At 33.4% G+C, this 15411-nt stretch overlaps 1 protein-coding gene across 2 annotated transcripts in view; it reads right to left on the bottom strand.

Moving 5' to 3' along the window:
* The window catches only part of LOC136043419 (caspase-14-like), a 126665-nt gene that overhangs the window by 59280 nt on the left and 51974 nt on the right, over nucleotides 1-15411 (bottom strand). The window lies entirely within an intron of this gene.

Here is a 15411-nt window from a genome sequence, read left to right on the forward strand (position 1 = left end):
CAGAACTTTTCTATATTTTTACGTTAAATCCATCTTTTATATATTAATTAAATAAAAAAAGAGTTTTTTGAAATGAAAGTAAGGAGCGACATTAAAACTTAAAACGAACAGAAATTCGTATATGAAAGGGGCTTTCCCTCCTCGACGCCCTGCTCTTTGCGCTAAAGTTTTTTATTGTTTTAAAAATTTGAGTTGCGAGAAAGAATCAAACTTTAGTGCAGGGAGCGGGGTGTCGAGGAGGAAAAGCCCCTTTCATGTACGGAGTAATTTCTGTACGTTTCAAGTTTTAATGTCGCTCCTTATTTTCATTTCAAAAAACTTGCTTTTTTTATTTAATTTCTGAAAGTTTTTGAATTAATGCATGTCTGATTTTGGCTCTCCGTACATAAATTATTAAAATGAAATTTGCATATTAATTCTTTTTTTGGCTAAATGGCTTTTTCTTAGTTTTGATCAGACGATATCGAGAGATGAGGGGTGGGGAAGGAGGCCTAGTTGCCCTCCAATTTTTCTGTTACTTAAAAAGGGAACTAGAACTTTTAATTTTTACGAACGTTTTTATTAGTAAAAAATATACGTAACTTAAGAATTAACTTACGTAACAAACTTTTATATTCTTATGTTTTTTTATTATATATATGAGGGGGTTTGTCCCCTCGTTAATACCTCGCTCTTCAAATTAAATCTTAAGTTCTGTCCCAATTCTTTAAGAATGACCCCTGAGTCATAAAGGCCGTAGAATAAATAGTGGAAATTACTAAAAAAAAATTAGCATAAAGAGCGAAGTATTTATCTCCTCCTAAATACCTCACTCTTTATGCTAAGGTATTTTTAGAACCCCTCATATGCGTAATAATCTCTGTTCGTTTTAAGTTTTAATGCTTCTCCTTACTTTCAATTGAAAAAACTTTTTCATGTTTATATTTTCATTGTTTTTTTAATAGTAATGCTGGAAAATCCTGCACCCTTTTCATTGAATTAATCTTCCCCCATGAAATATTCCTCCAAGGATTGATCCTCCCATATAGCCCTCTCTCCTGAACCCCACACCCAAACCAAAAAATTCCCCCTGAAAACGTCGGTACGCTTCCCAATAACCATTACTGTGTGTAAACATTGGTCAAAGTTTGTAACTTGCAGCCCCTCCCCCAGGGACTTTTTTTTGGGGGGGGGGGGGGGTAAGTCATCCCCAAAGATATAATTATTATGGTTTTCGACTATGCGGAACAAAATGGCTATCTAAAAATTTTGATCCGTTGACTTTGGGGAAAAAAGTGAGCGTGGGAGGGGCCTAGGAGCCCTCCAATTTTTTTGGTCTCTTAAAAAGGGCACTAGAACTTTTCATTTCCGTTAGAATGAATCCTCTTGCAACACTCTAGGACCACTTGGTTGATACGATGACCCCTAGAAAAAAAAACAAACAAACAAACAAATAACAAAGCACTTACAAAGCTATACTCGAGTTTCTGCGACCATTCTGTGTTATTATTTTATGCTTTCGAATAAAGGTGATGTAAAGACGGTCAAGACGGATTACTATCGGTATTTAAAGTTCCTACTTTATTTACCACGACCTTCTCGGAACCGAAGGTTAATTAGCAAATATCAGGCAACGGATATTGTTCTTTCAGTGGAAAAACTAAGTTCAAATTTAATTGATGAAGCACCAATCTGTCTTGGTCCTAACAATCATCTAACAATCAATTGTTATATTTTTTTCTTATATTTGTGTTATTTGTTTTTGTGTTTTATTTTGTTCTTTGTGTTATTTGTAGTTCTTTGTTTCTCTCCTTGTATTCCACTTTTTCCCTTTTTCAAGTGGGTAAGAAAAAAATTATTATTATTATTATTATTATTATTATTATTATAAACACACACCCGTGATTCGTCTTCTGGCAAAAAATACGAAATCCCACATTTTTGTAGATTGGACCTTGAAATTTTTTCACGCTGATTTGATACGCTGAATGCGATGGTGTGATTTTTGTTAAGATCCTATGACTTTTAGGGGGTGCTTCCCCCTATTTTCCAAAATAAGACTTTCGTTTACTATTGAGCCAGGTCGCTCCTTACTACAGTTCGTTACCATGAACTGTTTGATAGTTAAGTCATGGTTAAAAAATGGTTAGATAGAGAATTGTAAAGCACATGCTGTTTCAGTTGTCAGGTAGAGTTTTTTTTTCTTCTGAAGATAATTAAGATCAATCAACTATGTGTATTAGTTTTGTTCATAAGAAGTGATCTAGTGGATCATAGTTGCAGCGATAGCAAAAATAAAACAGTTCGTGGTAACGAACTGTAGGAAGGAGCGACCTAGCTCAATAGTAACCGAAACTCTAAAAAACGGAAATTTGATACCAATAATTACATCAAAGGAATTACATTCTAGTGCTGATTCTAAATATGTAAGTTTCATCAAGTTTAGTCATACCCATCAAAAGTTACGAGCCTGAGAAATTATTGCCTTATTTTTGAAAATAGGGGGAAATACCCCCTAAAAGTAATGCATTCTTAATTAAAATCACACCACCAGATTCAGCGTATCAGAGAACCCTATTATAGAAGTTTCAAGTTCCTATCTATAAAAAAGTGGAATTTCGCATTTTTTGCCAGAAGAAAGATCACGGATGCGTGTTTATTTGTTTTTTTGTTGTTTTTTTCCCAGGGGTGATCATATCGACTCAGTGGTCCTAGAATGTCGTGTGAGGGCTCATTTTAACGAAAATTGAAAGCTCTAGTCCCCTTTTGAAGTGACCACAAAATTGAAGGGCACCTAAGCCCCCTCCCACGCTTATTTTTTAACCAAAGTCACCAGATCAAAATTCTGAGATAGCCATTTTATTCACCATAGTCGAAAAACCTAATACCTATGTCCTAGGGGACGACTTACTCCCCCAAGGATTCTGTGGGAGGGACTGCAAGCTACAAACTTTGACCGTTGTTTAAATATACTAATGGATATTGGGAAGTGTACAGACGTTTTCAGGGGGATTTATTTGGTTTAGCGGGGGAGCTGAGGAGGGGTTACATGGGAGGATTTTTAATGGAGGAATTTGTCATTACGGAAGAGAATTTCAATGAAGGGGTGCAGGACTTTCTAGTATTATTTAAAAAAAAAATGAAAAAATAAATATGAAAAGTTTTTTCAACTGAAAGTAAGGAGCAGCACTAAAACGAACACAAATTGAGCGTTTTATTGCTATTAAAACGAATGTTTTACTGTTTTAAAAAGAAGAATTAAGAAAAAGAGTCAAACTTTAGCGTAAAGAGCTGGGCGTAGAGGAGGAAAAGCTCCTTTCATATACGGAGTAATTTCTTTTCTTTCTAAGTTTTAATGTTGCTCCTTACTTTCAGTTAAAAAGCTTGTTTTTTTTTATTTAATCTAGTAAAGAACTAATCCCGGTCCATATTTACAAAAAGTTTAAAACAGTCTTAAAAAAATAATAATTACAAATCTTTTCCAGGAAAAGAATTGTCATTTAAATGTGAATTAGGAAAGGTAATTATTATCTTCTTTAATGTTTATAGCAAAAATTCATTGAGAAAAGAAACTTGTATGACTTTCGAGAAAGCCTAAGGCTCCTTGAAAATAGAATCAGGTCAAAATTATAAATATACCAATAGAATTACCGTGGTCGAAACTTCAAGGTAGATGAATTACATTTCTCGACATTGAACAACTGAGGTAATCCCTTTTTCAATTGTAAACTGCAATTCTAGGCAACTTAACGGTCGTGTGTTCATTCTAAAATTTTGTAAACCTACCTGAAACTTTGGGCGGTTGTGCCTCTCCAAAAACTAACACAGAAGTATTTATCCAATAAGAGAGTCATACTTACTCCCGCCATTTACCCATAAACTTGGAGAACTGAAGGTTTCCCCATTCACCTGTAAGTCCAGGGGAATCGTCAATCCTGAAACACAGTATTCCACTTGAGACTCTAAGTGTCCAGGCTTGTAAGGCTTAGGAAACTTGTTCGCCTCTGAGTCCAAGCAAATCTAGTCCCCATTTCATACAAGTCCAGTGGACATTGTTCGTCATAAGTCAACCCAAAATCTCGATCATCCCTTAATTCTATGATTATCTACCTTATTGCTGACCTAGGATAAAGGGACGGATGGATGATAGACTATCTATTCAAAAAGTGAAATGACATTATTCTTATGCAATTCTAAACAAGGCTCAGACCAGATTCGCCTCTCACTTAGATTATCTGTCTTTTTTTCTAATTAGCCACTACAACTTGATGGTAACTCAATTAGATTTAGTATTAATGCTCCCTTATACCCTTCTCAACAACCCCCTACAACAAACTACCATTGAAATATTAATGGTCAATAGCCATTGGCTCAAGCTTTTTAGTCACCCCTTTTAATGTTCGATCGAACGACCTATTTGTCAACATAGTAAAAAACAATCCTCTTCCTATAGTAACGAAAAATTAAGCATAAACAAGTTGAAATAAAATTATGATATAAGAATTATTTTTATTTTATTGCCAATTCAGGAATGGTAACTATTATTTTAATTATTTTAATGATAAGAGTTTACTTAGAAACCTACTCAGAGAAATTTAAATACAGAGCCCGAAATCTCTGAGAGATGTGTAATGCCTTCCAAAGTAATTTATCGTACTTATATCAGTGACGTAAATCCATCTTGGTAATGTCAATAAGAAGGTTTTATATAGCACCGACAATAAGGCCCTTCTTAAGACATTTCTGGAAAGGAAAGTATGGGAGGCAGAGAATATCCCATGTCAATTGTCTAAAATCCTTAACTGAACGTTTAAGATGTTCCCTATTGTATTCACTTCCTTTTAGCCCTTTCAGCATGTAAAAAACTAAATTTATGAATTTCAGATAAGAATGGCCAATAATTATTTTAATTTGTTCCGATAATAGAAACTGTTATTTGCTTTTATCTTAATAGTGTAAGTCAATTATGAAAAATACCTTAGAGGCTTTGAAAAAAATACTGAACTTCCAATTTTCACCGTTAACTCGTCATTTTATTAATCTGCATTTTTCGCATATATTCTTATTTACAATGCCATATTAATTTGCATATACCAACGAGAATTAGAGTTCGTGAGGTGCAAACTAAAAACACATAATTTTAAAAACCTAATACCAAGTAAAAAAAATTGTTTATTTTCATTTCTATGAAAATAATAGAATTATTGATACGGAGCTTGTGAAAGAAACTCACACTACTACTGCTAATAACTCGTCGCAGCACCAAGCCATCTTGGGCCAACACGGCTACGCACACTCCTCCTTTGTCCCAATTTAATGAAAACCTTGGACGAAATTATCAGAATTTTTCCCTAGGACAACCTCCACCCCAACTGGGGACAAATTGCTTGTCATTTGGACCTAGACGGTTGTCCAAAAAGGACAACTTATGGTAATATGTCACCCTCCATCCAAAGAATGTGCCCTAGCCACCTCAACCTCTTTCTTAACGTAGTCCTAAAAAGGGGATTGAACCAAACTTTTTTTTTGTAGCCCACTGTATGAGATACCGTTAGTCAGTCGAGTAACCAAAAACAATCCGTAAGTAATTTCATTAAAAAACATTTTGCACTTCTTCTTTTTTGAAGCATCCACGCTTTTTAGAACGGTACTTGACCATTACCATCACTGTAGCTTCCAATACTCTACTCTTCATTCACAGACTTATTTTCCTGTTCATGAACACTTTTTCCAGCTCTAAAAACAAAAATCCAAGCTTTGGCTACCGTAATTTTATCATCTTTGCTACACTTTGTGCACTCATCTTTACTTCACCCACCATCGTTACTAATAATAATGCTAGTGTTAATATATATATATACATATATATATATATATATATATATATATATATATATATATATATATATATATATATATATATATATATATATATATATATATATATATATATATATATATATATATATATATATATATATATATATATATATATTTTACCTAGTAAGTGAAGCTCTCCACTTAATGGATCATCTGGTCACCCAACATAAAATTTTCATCTTCACTTATTTCTAGCCCTAGCCTCTAAAGCCTAAAAAGTCAGGACCATAATATCAGAACTTTGGGCCCTGTAATTTTTCAATGGTTATAGAACAATCTTTTTAGTTTCTTTCGTCACAAACCAAACCGTCCTACATATTTAAGTGATAAAAACTCTTTTCTTCTTCTGTATCTTTTTCTTTAACTCCATCTTGGTTTAGCAAATTCCTTAACTGATCTGCCCATATTACTAATTGTTGCCCCAAGTTCATCTGGGCAAGTCCAGATTGACTATTCGCTCTCAATTTAAAAACCTACCAGTGCAGTATTTACCATTTTACCGTATGGTTGCAGCATCTTCCAAATCTTCAGCAATTTTATCCATGTCCTTAACTTTACACCTCCATAGTTCATATTTTAATACTTTTTTAATTTTTTTTCATTCTTCTTATTTTCATATGATATACTCTACCAATCAAATAATTCTTGTCCAGGTCCCTTCTCCTGTCAATTAGCCATATAGTGTTTTTGCTACTATTATTTAAGAATTAACGACGCTTCCTGACTACTAAGGTCCCTGCGTCGGCCCTGCAGTTCATTCCTGCAGCATGATTCGATCTCTGGGTCCCGTATTACCAAGCTAAGGTCAAATCCACTGCGCCACCACAGGACATTTTACTACTATTTCTAGGCACATTCCTAACTTTCAAACAGTTCGTGGTAACGATCAGTAAGTAAGAAGTGACCCAGCTCAGTAGTAACTAAAACTCTAGAAAATGGAAATTTAATACCAAAAGTTAAATCATAAATAGTGGTTTATTATGCTGATTTCAAATATATGAGTTTCTTATTTAGGTTATTGTTACCAAGTAATGGCTACAAGGCAGATAAAATTTTCATGATTTCCAAAAAAAGGGACAATCACCCCCTAAATATCATATAACCCTTATAAATATCTCATCCTCTGATTCAGTGAAATAAGAAAACCCTGCTGTAAAGATTTCAAGCTCCTATCCGCAAAAATGTGGAATTTTGTGGTTTTTGCCAGAAGAAAGATCACGGATGCGTGTTTATTTTTTTTATTATTATTCTTTTTTGCTATTTTTTCCCTTTCCCTAGGGTTGATCTTACCGACCCAGTGGTCCTTGAATATCGTAAGAGGGCATATTTGAATAGAAATTTAAAGTTATTGTGCCCTTTCTAAGTGACCAAAAAGATTGAAGGGCAGCTAGATCCCCCCTCCTCCACAGTCTCTTCCCTAAAATCGTTCGATAAAAATTTTTAGATGGCCATTTTGTTCATGATAGTTAAAAGGGCCAATAACTATGTCTTTAGATGTAAAATGACCCTCCCTCCCTCCGCAGTCCCAGGGTAAAGGTCTTTAAATTATTGAATTTGCCCATTGTTTACGCGTAGTATTTGTTATAGGGAAGTATGCTTACATTTTAGGCTGGACGGGGGGACGAATAGTCTGCTGGAGTTTTCTTATGCAGAAAATTTTCCACAGGGAGGAAAGTTTACACGGGGTGAACTTCTCAAGGGAAACTATACACTGGGTGAATTTACAAGAATTCCTATACACAATTATTTTTTTATGTCTTGCTTTTTCTTCCTTGGTACATTTTCTCCGGGATTGAAATTTCTAGAGGACATTTCCGTCCGAGGGTATTTCTCGGTGGAGGTGGGGCTTGATTTCCTGGTACTATTTAAAAACAATCAGAAATAAAACACAGAAAAATAAGTTCTTTTCAATTAAAAGTAAGGAGTAACATTAAAACTACAAACAAACATAAATCACTACGTATATGAAAAGGGTGGCCTCCTCCTCAACACTTCGCTCTTTACACTAAGTTCGAATTCTCTTCCATACTTTAAGATCGACTTCTGAAACACGAGGGTCGTTTAATTAAAACAATAAGGAGCTTTTTAAAAGTGCTAAGAAATATTAGCCTAAAGAGTGAAGTGTTGAGAAGGAGGCAATCCCCTTCAAATACTAATAATTTTTGTTTGTTTTAATGTTTAATCTTGCTCCCTACTTTAAGTTGAACAAACTTGTTCGTTTTTTAATTTAATCTTCCCTAGGACACGATAAGCAACTTCACAAATTATTATTCTAAAATTATTCAATCCATCTTCTATATTGTTAAATTTGAAACTCTCCTGTCTGTCATTCAACTGGCTCAGAAAAGTTTAGTCCTAATTTTCATCCTGGAGTCCACCAACGTAATAGCCTCCTGGAACTTGTTACCCTTCTAAACACAATTTTAAATTAACCCTATAAACTCTACAATGGTGATCTTTACTTTAACATTAATAACAACACTCCTATATACCCTAGCATCTTGTATTGATCCTCCCAGTCTTTGTTTTACAAAAACCTAATCTATAAGGCTAGCTGTCTATAGGGTTACCATCATGTGAATATCATTTTAACTTTAGGGTCGTTTTCTGACCAAATACTATCTATCTATATATATAAAAATAAGTTGTCTGTGGATCTGTGGATCTGTGGATCGTGGATCAGGTGACGTCACCTGAAAAAACTGGATCAGGTGACGTCAAAACTGAAAAAACTAAAAAAAGGCAAAAACTACAAAAAAAACTAAAAAAGCTAAAAAACTAAAAAAACTAAAAAAAGGCAAAAACTACAAAAAAAACTAAAAACTAATAAAAAAGCTAAAAAACTAAAAAAACTAAAAAAAGGCAAAAACTACAAAAAAAACTAAAAACTAGTAAAAAAATAAAAAAGCTAAAAAACTAAAAAAACTAAAAAAACTAAAAAAAGGTAAAAAACTAAAAAAACTAACTACAAAAAAAACTAAAAACTAATAAAAAAAATAAAAAAGCTAAAAAACTAAAAAAACTAAAAAAAGGCAAAAACTACAAAAAAAAACTAAAAACTAATAAAAAAGCTAAAAAACTAAAAAAACTAAAAAAAGGCAAAAACTACAAAAAAACTAAAAACTAATAAAAAAAATAAAAAAGCTAAAAAACTAAAAAAACTAAAAAAACTAAAAAAAGGTAAAAAACTAAAAAACTAAAAACTAAAAAAAACTAAAAAAAAGGAAAAAACTGAAAAATAAGCTAAAATAAAGGTAAAAACCAATAAAAAACTAAAAAAAAACTGAAAAAACTAAAAAAATGCAAAAACTACAAAAAAAACTAAAAACTAATAAAAAAAGTAAAAAAGCTAAAAAACTAAAAAAACTAAAAAAAAGTAAAAAACTAAAAAAAATAAAAAATAAAAAAAAACTAAAAAAAAGGAAAAAACTGAAAAATAAGCTAAAATAAAGGTGAAAACCAATAAAAAACTAAAAAGAAAAAAAGGAAAAAACTAAAAAAAAAATTCATCTAAAAAACTAAAAAAAACTAAAAAAGGTAAAAACTAAAAGAACTAAAAAAGAAAAAAATAAATGACGACACTCAAAGAGAAAGCGACCAGGACAAAAGGAATGTTCGATTAGCAATCAACAAAGCACCGGGACACAGGGAGTATAAATGACGACCAGGACATAAGTAAAAAAAAAACTAACAAAACTAAAAAGAAGGTAAAAACTACAAAAAAACTAAAAAGAAAAAAAAACTAAAAACTAATAAAAAAAACTAAAAAATCTAAAAATCTAAATAAACTAAAAAAGAAAAAAAAAGGAAAAAAATAAAGGAGAAAAACAAAACTAAAAAACGAATGTATATACAGACCGGGACACCGGGATACAAATGACGACCGGGACACAGGGAATATAAATTACGACCGGGACACAGGGACACAACTACAACGGGGACACCGGGGGAAACAGGGGGATATAAATGACGACCGGGACACCGGGACAGGGAATGGTCGATTAGCAATCACCATCAACAAAGCTCAAGGGCAATCATTAGAATCATGAGGTATAGATCTGAATACAGATTGTTTTCCCATGGACCATTATATGTTGCATGTTCAAGAGTCGGTAAACCTGACAATCTATTTGGGTCAGGTGACGTCACCTGAAAAAACTGGATCAGGTGACGTCAAAACTGAAAAAACTAAAAAAAAGGCAAAAACTACAAAAAAAACTAAAAACTAATAAAAAAAATAAAAAAGCTAAAAAACTAAAAAAACTAAAAAAAGGCAAAAACTACAAAAAAAACTAAAAACTAATAAAAAAGCTAAAAAACTAAAAAAACTAAAAAAAGGCAAAAACTACAAAAAAAGCTAAAAACTAATAAAAAAATAAAAAAGCTAAAAAACTAAAAAAACTAAAAAAACTAAAAAAAGGTAAAAAACTAAAAAAACTAAAAACTAAAAAAAACTAAAAAAAAGGAAAAAACTGACAAATAAGCTAAAATAAAGGTAAAAACCAATAAAAAACTAAAAAAAAAACTGAAAAAACTAAAAAAAGGCAAAAACTACAAAAAAACTAAAAACTAATAAAAAAAGTAAAAAAGCTAAAAAAAGGTAAAAAACTAAAAAAAATAAAAAATAAAAAAAAAACTAAAAAAAAGGAAAAAACTGAAAAATAAGCTAAAATAAAGGTAAAAACCAATAAAAAACTAAAAAGAAAAAAAGGAAAAAACTAAAAAAAAATTTCATCTAAAAAACTAAAAAAAACTAAAAAAGGTAAAAACTAAAAGAACTAAAAAAGAAAAAAATAAATGACGACACTCAAAGAGAAAGCGACCAGGACAAAAGGAATGTTCGATTAGCAATCAACAAAGCACCGGGACACAGGGAGTATAAATGACGACCAGGACATAAGTAAAAAAAAAAACTAACAAAACTAAAAAGAAGGTAAAAACTACAAAAAAACTAAAAAGAAATAAAACTAAAAACTAATAAAAAAACTAAAAAATCTAAAAATCTAAATAAACTAAAAAAGAAAAAAAAGGAAAAAAATAAAGGAGAAAAACAAAACTAAAAAATGAATGTATATACAGACCGGGACACCGGGATACAAATGACGACCGGGACACAGGGAATATAAATGACGACCGGGACAAAGAAAAAAATAAATGACGACACTCAAAGAGAAAGCGACCAGGACAAAAGGAATGTTCGATTAGCAATCAACAAAGCACCGGGACACAGGGAGTATAAATGACGACCAGGACATAAGTAAAAAAAAAAAAACTAACAAAACTAAAAAGAAGGTAAAAACTACAAAAAAACTAAAAAGAAAAAAAAACTAAAAACTAATAAAAAAACTAAAAAATCTAAAAATCTAAATAAACTAAAAAAGAAAAAAAAAGGAAAAAAATAAAGGAGAAAAACAAAACTAAAAAACGAATGTATATACAGACCGGGACACCGGGATACAAATGACGACCGGGACACAGGGAATATAAATGACGACCGGGACACAGGGACACAACTACAACGGGGACACCGGGGGAAACAGGGGGATATAAATGACGACCGGGACACCGGGGCAGGGAATGGTCGATTAGCAATCACCATCAACAAAGCTCAAGGGCAATCATTAGAATCATGAGGTATAGATCTGAATACAGATTGTTTTCCCATGGACCATTATATGTTGCATGTTCAAGAGTCGGTAAACCTGACAATCTATTTATATGCAAAGACAATGGGACAGCAAAGAATGTTGTATATTCGCAAGTTTTACGTAGTTAAAACCATATACTACTACTACTACTACTAATAACTCACTGCAGCACCAAGCCGCCTGAGGCCAACACAGCTACGCACGCTCCTCCTCCAACCTAATCTATTTAAAGCCTCCCTCTTTACACCCTCCCAGGAAGTTCCCATTTCCTTTAAATCCTTATTTATGACATCCTCCCAACCCAGACAAGGACGACCTGCTTTCCGTGTAGCCCCAGACGGTTGGCCAAAAAGGACAATCTTCGGTAATCTGTCATCCTTCATCCGTAGAACGTGGCCTAGCCATCTCAACCTTTCTTTCATTATAGCCCCAGAAAGCGGGATTGAACCACGCTTTTCGTACAACCTACTGTTTGAAATACGGTCAGTCAGCCGGGTACCCAGAACAATCCGTAGGCAATTTCTCTGGAAAACATCTAGTAAATTTTCATCTGCTTTTCGGAGTGTCCATGCTTCAGAGCCATATTTGACCACTGTCATCACTGTAGCTTCCAATATTCTAATCTTGGTTTGTAGGCTTATCTTTCTATTCTTCCAAACTTTTTTTAACTGTGAAAAAACACCCTGAGCTTTAGCTATTCTACTTTTAACATCTTCACTGCTCCCACCATCTTTACTAATAATACTACCAAGGTAACTGAAGCTCCCAACCTGATCAATCTTTTCGTTACCTAAGGTCACCTGTTCATCTTCACTTATTCCTAACCTTAGTGACTTAGTCTTCTTAACATTAATTTTCAAGCCTATTTTAGCACCCTGAACTCATAAAACCTCTAAAAATTTATTCATTTTGCTCACACTTTCATATATATATATATATATATATATATATATATATATATATATATATATATATATATTCACAGGTGGGACATAGGGACACAACTACAATGGCGCGTAACTATTATGGCGCGTAACGACTTACGCGCGCGGGGGGGCTTGGGGGGGGGGGGCGCGAAGCGCCCCCACCAACTAGTTGTTGGGGTGGCGCGAAGCGCCACCCCAACAGCTAGTATTGTATATAACTAGATTGTTATATATAATGAATTACAGTGGTCTGTAAATATCAATGTTTTCTGTTGCTATATGTAATTTACTTAGGCTAGGATAGCATCAATTCCTATTTTAATACATCTAATGGGTGTTAACATCTTTTATAAAAAAAAAAAAAAAAAAAAGTTCTCTCAGGGACTCTCGATGCATAATTCTCGATGCATAACTCTAAACTAAGTGGATTATTCATATCTGTATTTATTTTAAAAATTTATCTCTTTGAGCCATTTAACTATGAGAAATTACTTCTTGTTCAAATTATTATTTGTTATTTATCTAATAACAATTATTGACAAGAAACTTAGCACAAACATATCCCCTCCCAATGCCACAGGATAAGGGATATGGATGAGGGATAACCAAACAAATCCAAAAAAAAAAAAAATTAACATAAACCTCAGAAGGAGTTAAAAAACAAACACAACAGCAAAATTGTTTTCTCCAATGCCACTCGCTTAACACTCCACACTCAACTCCTTCCTTAACACACCTAAAAAAAACATATTTAATGATTTAATACCAATTTAATCTATTAGCTATATATCCTATTACATAAATCATTACAATCATATTTTGAAAACAATTCATTCTTCAAAAGCCTTTTACATTCACATAAATTACTATTTTCAATATTCCCATTTAACGAATTCCATAGCTTAGCCCCTCTGAAAGCAAAAGAAAGCCCAGACCTAAACGTAACCAAATTATTAACACAAATTTTGTTCCTTGGTCTTGTGCCATGGGAATGATTTTCATTCACTTGTGTAAACACACATAGAAAAGAAGCGAACTTCGCTCTAACGGAATTACACATAAAACACTAGTGTAAAAGTCATGGAGACCAGGCGCTAGGAGTATTTTCAACCTAACATAAGCCTTACGACACGATTCAGAAGGGCTTAAATTAGCCAACCTTTTAATAGTAATATTTTGTCAGACTTGGACTAGATGAAGGCTCTTCATCTAGTCCAGCTTCCCAACCATATTGAACTATGATACAAAATCAAACAGTTCGCGGTAACGAACTGTAAATAAGGAGCGACCCGGCTCAATAGTAAACGAAAGTCTAAAAAATGGAATTTTGATACTAAGAGATATATTAAAATATTCGTATTTTTATGCTGATTTTAAATATATAAATTTTATCAAATTTAGTCGTACAAATCAAAAATTACGATCCTGAGAAAATTTGCCTTATTTTGGAAAATAGAGGGAAGCACCCCCTAAAAGTCATAGAATCTTAGCAAAAAACACACCATCGTATTGCATTAGAACCCTATTGTAAAAGTTTCAAGCTCCTATGTACAAAAATCTGTAACTTCGTATTTTTTGCCAGAAGACCGATGGCGGGTGCGTGTTCATTTTTTTTTTTTTCTTAGGGGGTATTGTATTGACCACATGGTCCTAGAATGTCAAAAAAGGGCTCATTCTAACGGAAATAAAAGTTCTAGTGCCCGTTTTAAGTGACTAAAAAATTGGAGGGCACCTAGGACCCCTCCCACGTTAATTTTTTCCAAAAGTCAACGGATCAAAATTTTGAGATAGCCATTTTGTTCAGCATAGTTGAAAAACAGAATAACTACGTCTTTGGGGATGACTTACTATCCCATAGTCCCTGGGGGAGGGGCTGCAAGTCACAAACTTTGACCAGTGTTTACATACAGTAATGATTATTGGGAAGTGTACAGACGTTTTCAGGGGGATTTTGTTTTGTTTGGGGGGGGGGGTGGTTGAGGGGAGGGGGCTATGGTGGAGGTAGATATGGTGGAATATCTAAAAAATAGCATACGGATTATTTCCTTGCAAAAACAATGTTTCAGTTTACTAACTATGTCAAAATCTGTTTGCTAATATATTTGAAACTTCAAATGCTGCAATTTCTGGCTAGAAAAGTTGTAAAAAATTATATTCGGAAATAATTTAGTAGGGGGGGGTGATAAATATAATATTAGCTAGTGAATAGTCATTTCTGGTCGGAAAATTAATCCAAGAAATCCAATATTGAGCAAGGAAACACTGCTAAGCTAGAAGTTAAAAAAAAAATTCTGTCAATACCCAGTGTTTTTTTTTAAGTTAAAATAAAAGTTTGGAAGAATAGCAGTATACGTCTGCAAGCCAAGATTAGAACATTGGAAGATACAGTGATGACAGTGATAAAACAAGGTTCTGAAGTATGGGAACTCCAAGACGCGCATGAAGAATTTCGAGATGTTTTCCAGAGGAATTCCATGCGGTTACTTTTGGGTACCCGGCTGATCAACCGTATCTCAAACAGTAGACTATAGGAATAATATGGTTCTATCCCGCTCATTTGCGCTATAATGAGAGAAAAGTTAAGATGGCTTGGGCTCGTTCTGCAGATAAATGATGACAGATTGCCAAAGATTGTCCTTTTTGGCCAACCGTCAAGGGCTAAACAAAAAGCAGTTCGTCTACGGTTGGGTCATAATGTCATATAGAATGACTTAAGTGAATTGAGAACTTCTTGGGAGGGTGTGAAAAGGGAGGCTCTGAATGGATTGGGATTCAGGAGGGGTTTTCGTAGCTGTGTTAGCCTCAAGCGGCCTGGTGCTGCCGTGAGTTTATAGCAGTAGCAGAAGCAGTGTTCCTTGTAAAAATAGTTTGATAAACAATGTTTTTCTTACAGAAGTAAAGGGGAAAGTTCAAACAAACACAAATTATTGCTAATAAACTTCCTCAAATAAACTTACCCATGGTATCCCACTATATTT

The sequence above is a fragment of the Artemia franciscana genome, chromosome 2 (assembly GCF_032884065.1).
Source record: "Artemia franciscana chromosome 2, ASM3288406v1, whole genome shotgun sequence".
Classification (NCBI taxonomy): Eukaryota; Metazoa; Arthropoda; class Branchiopoda; order Anostraca; family Artemiidae; genus Artemia; species Artemia franciscana.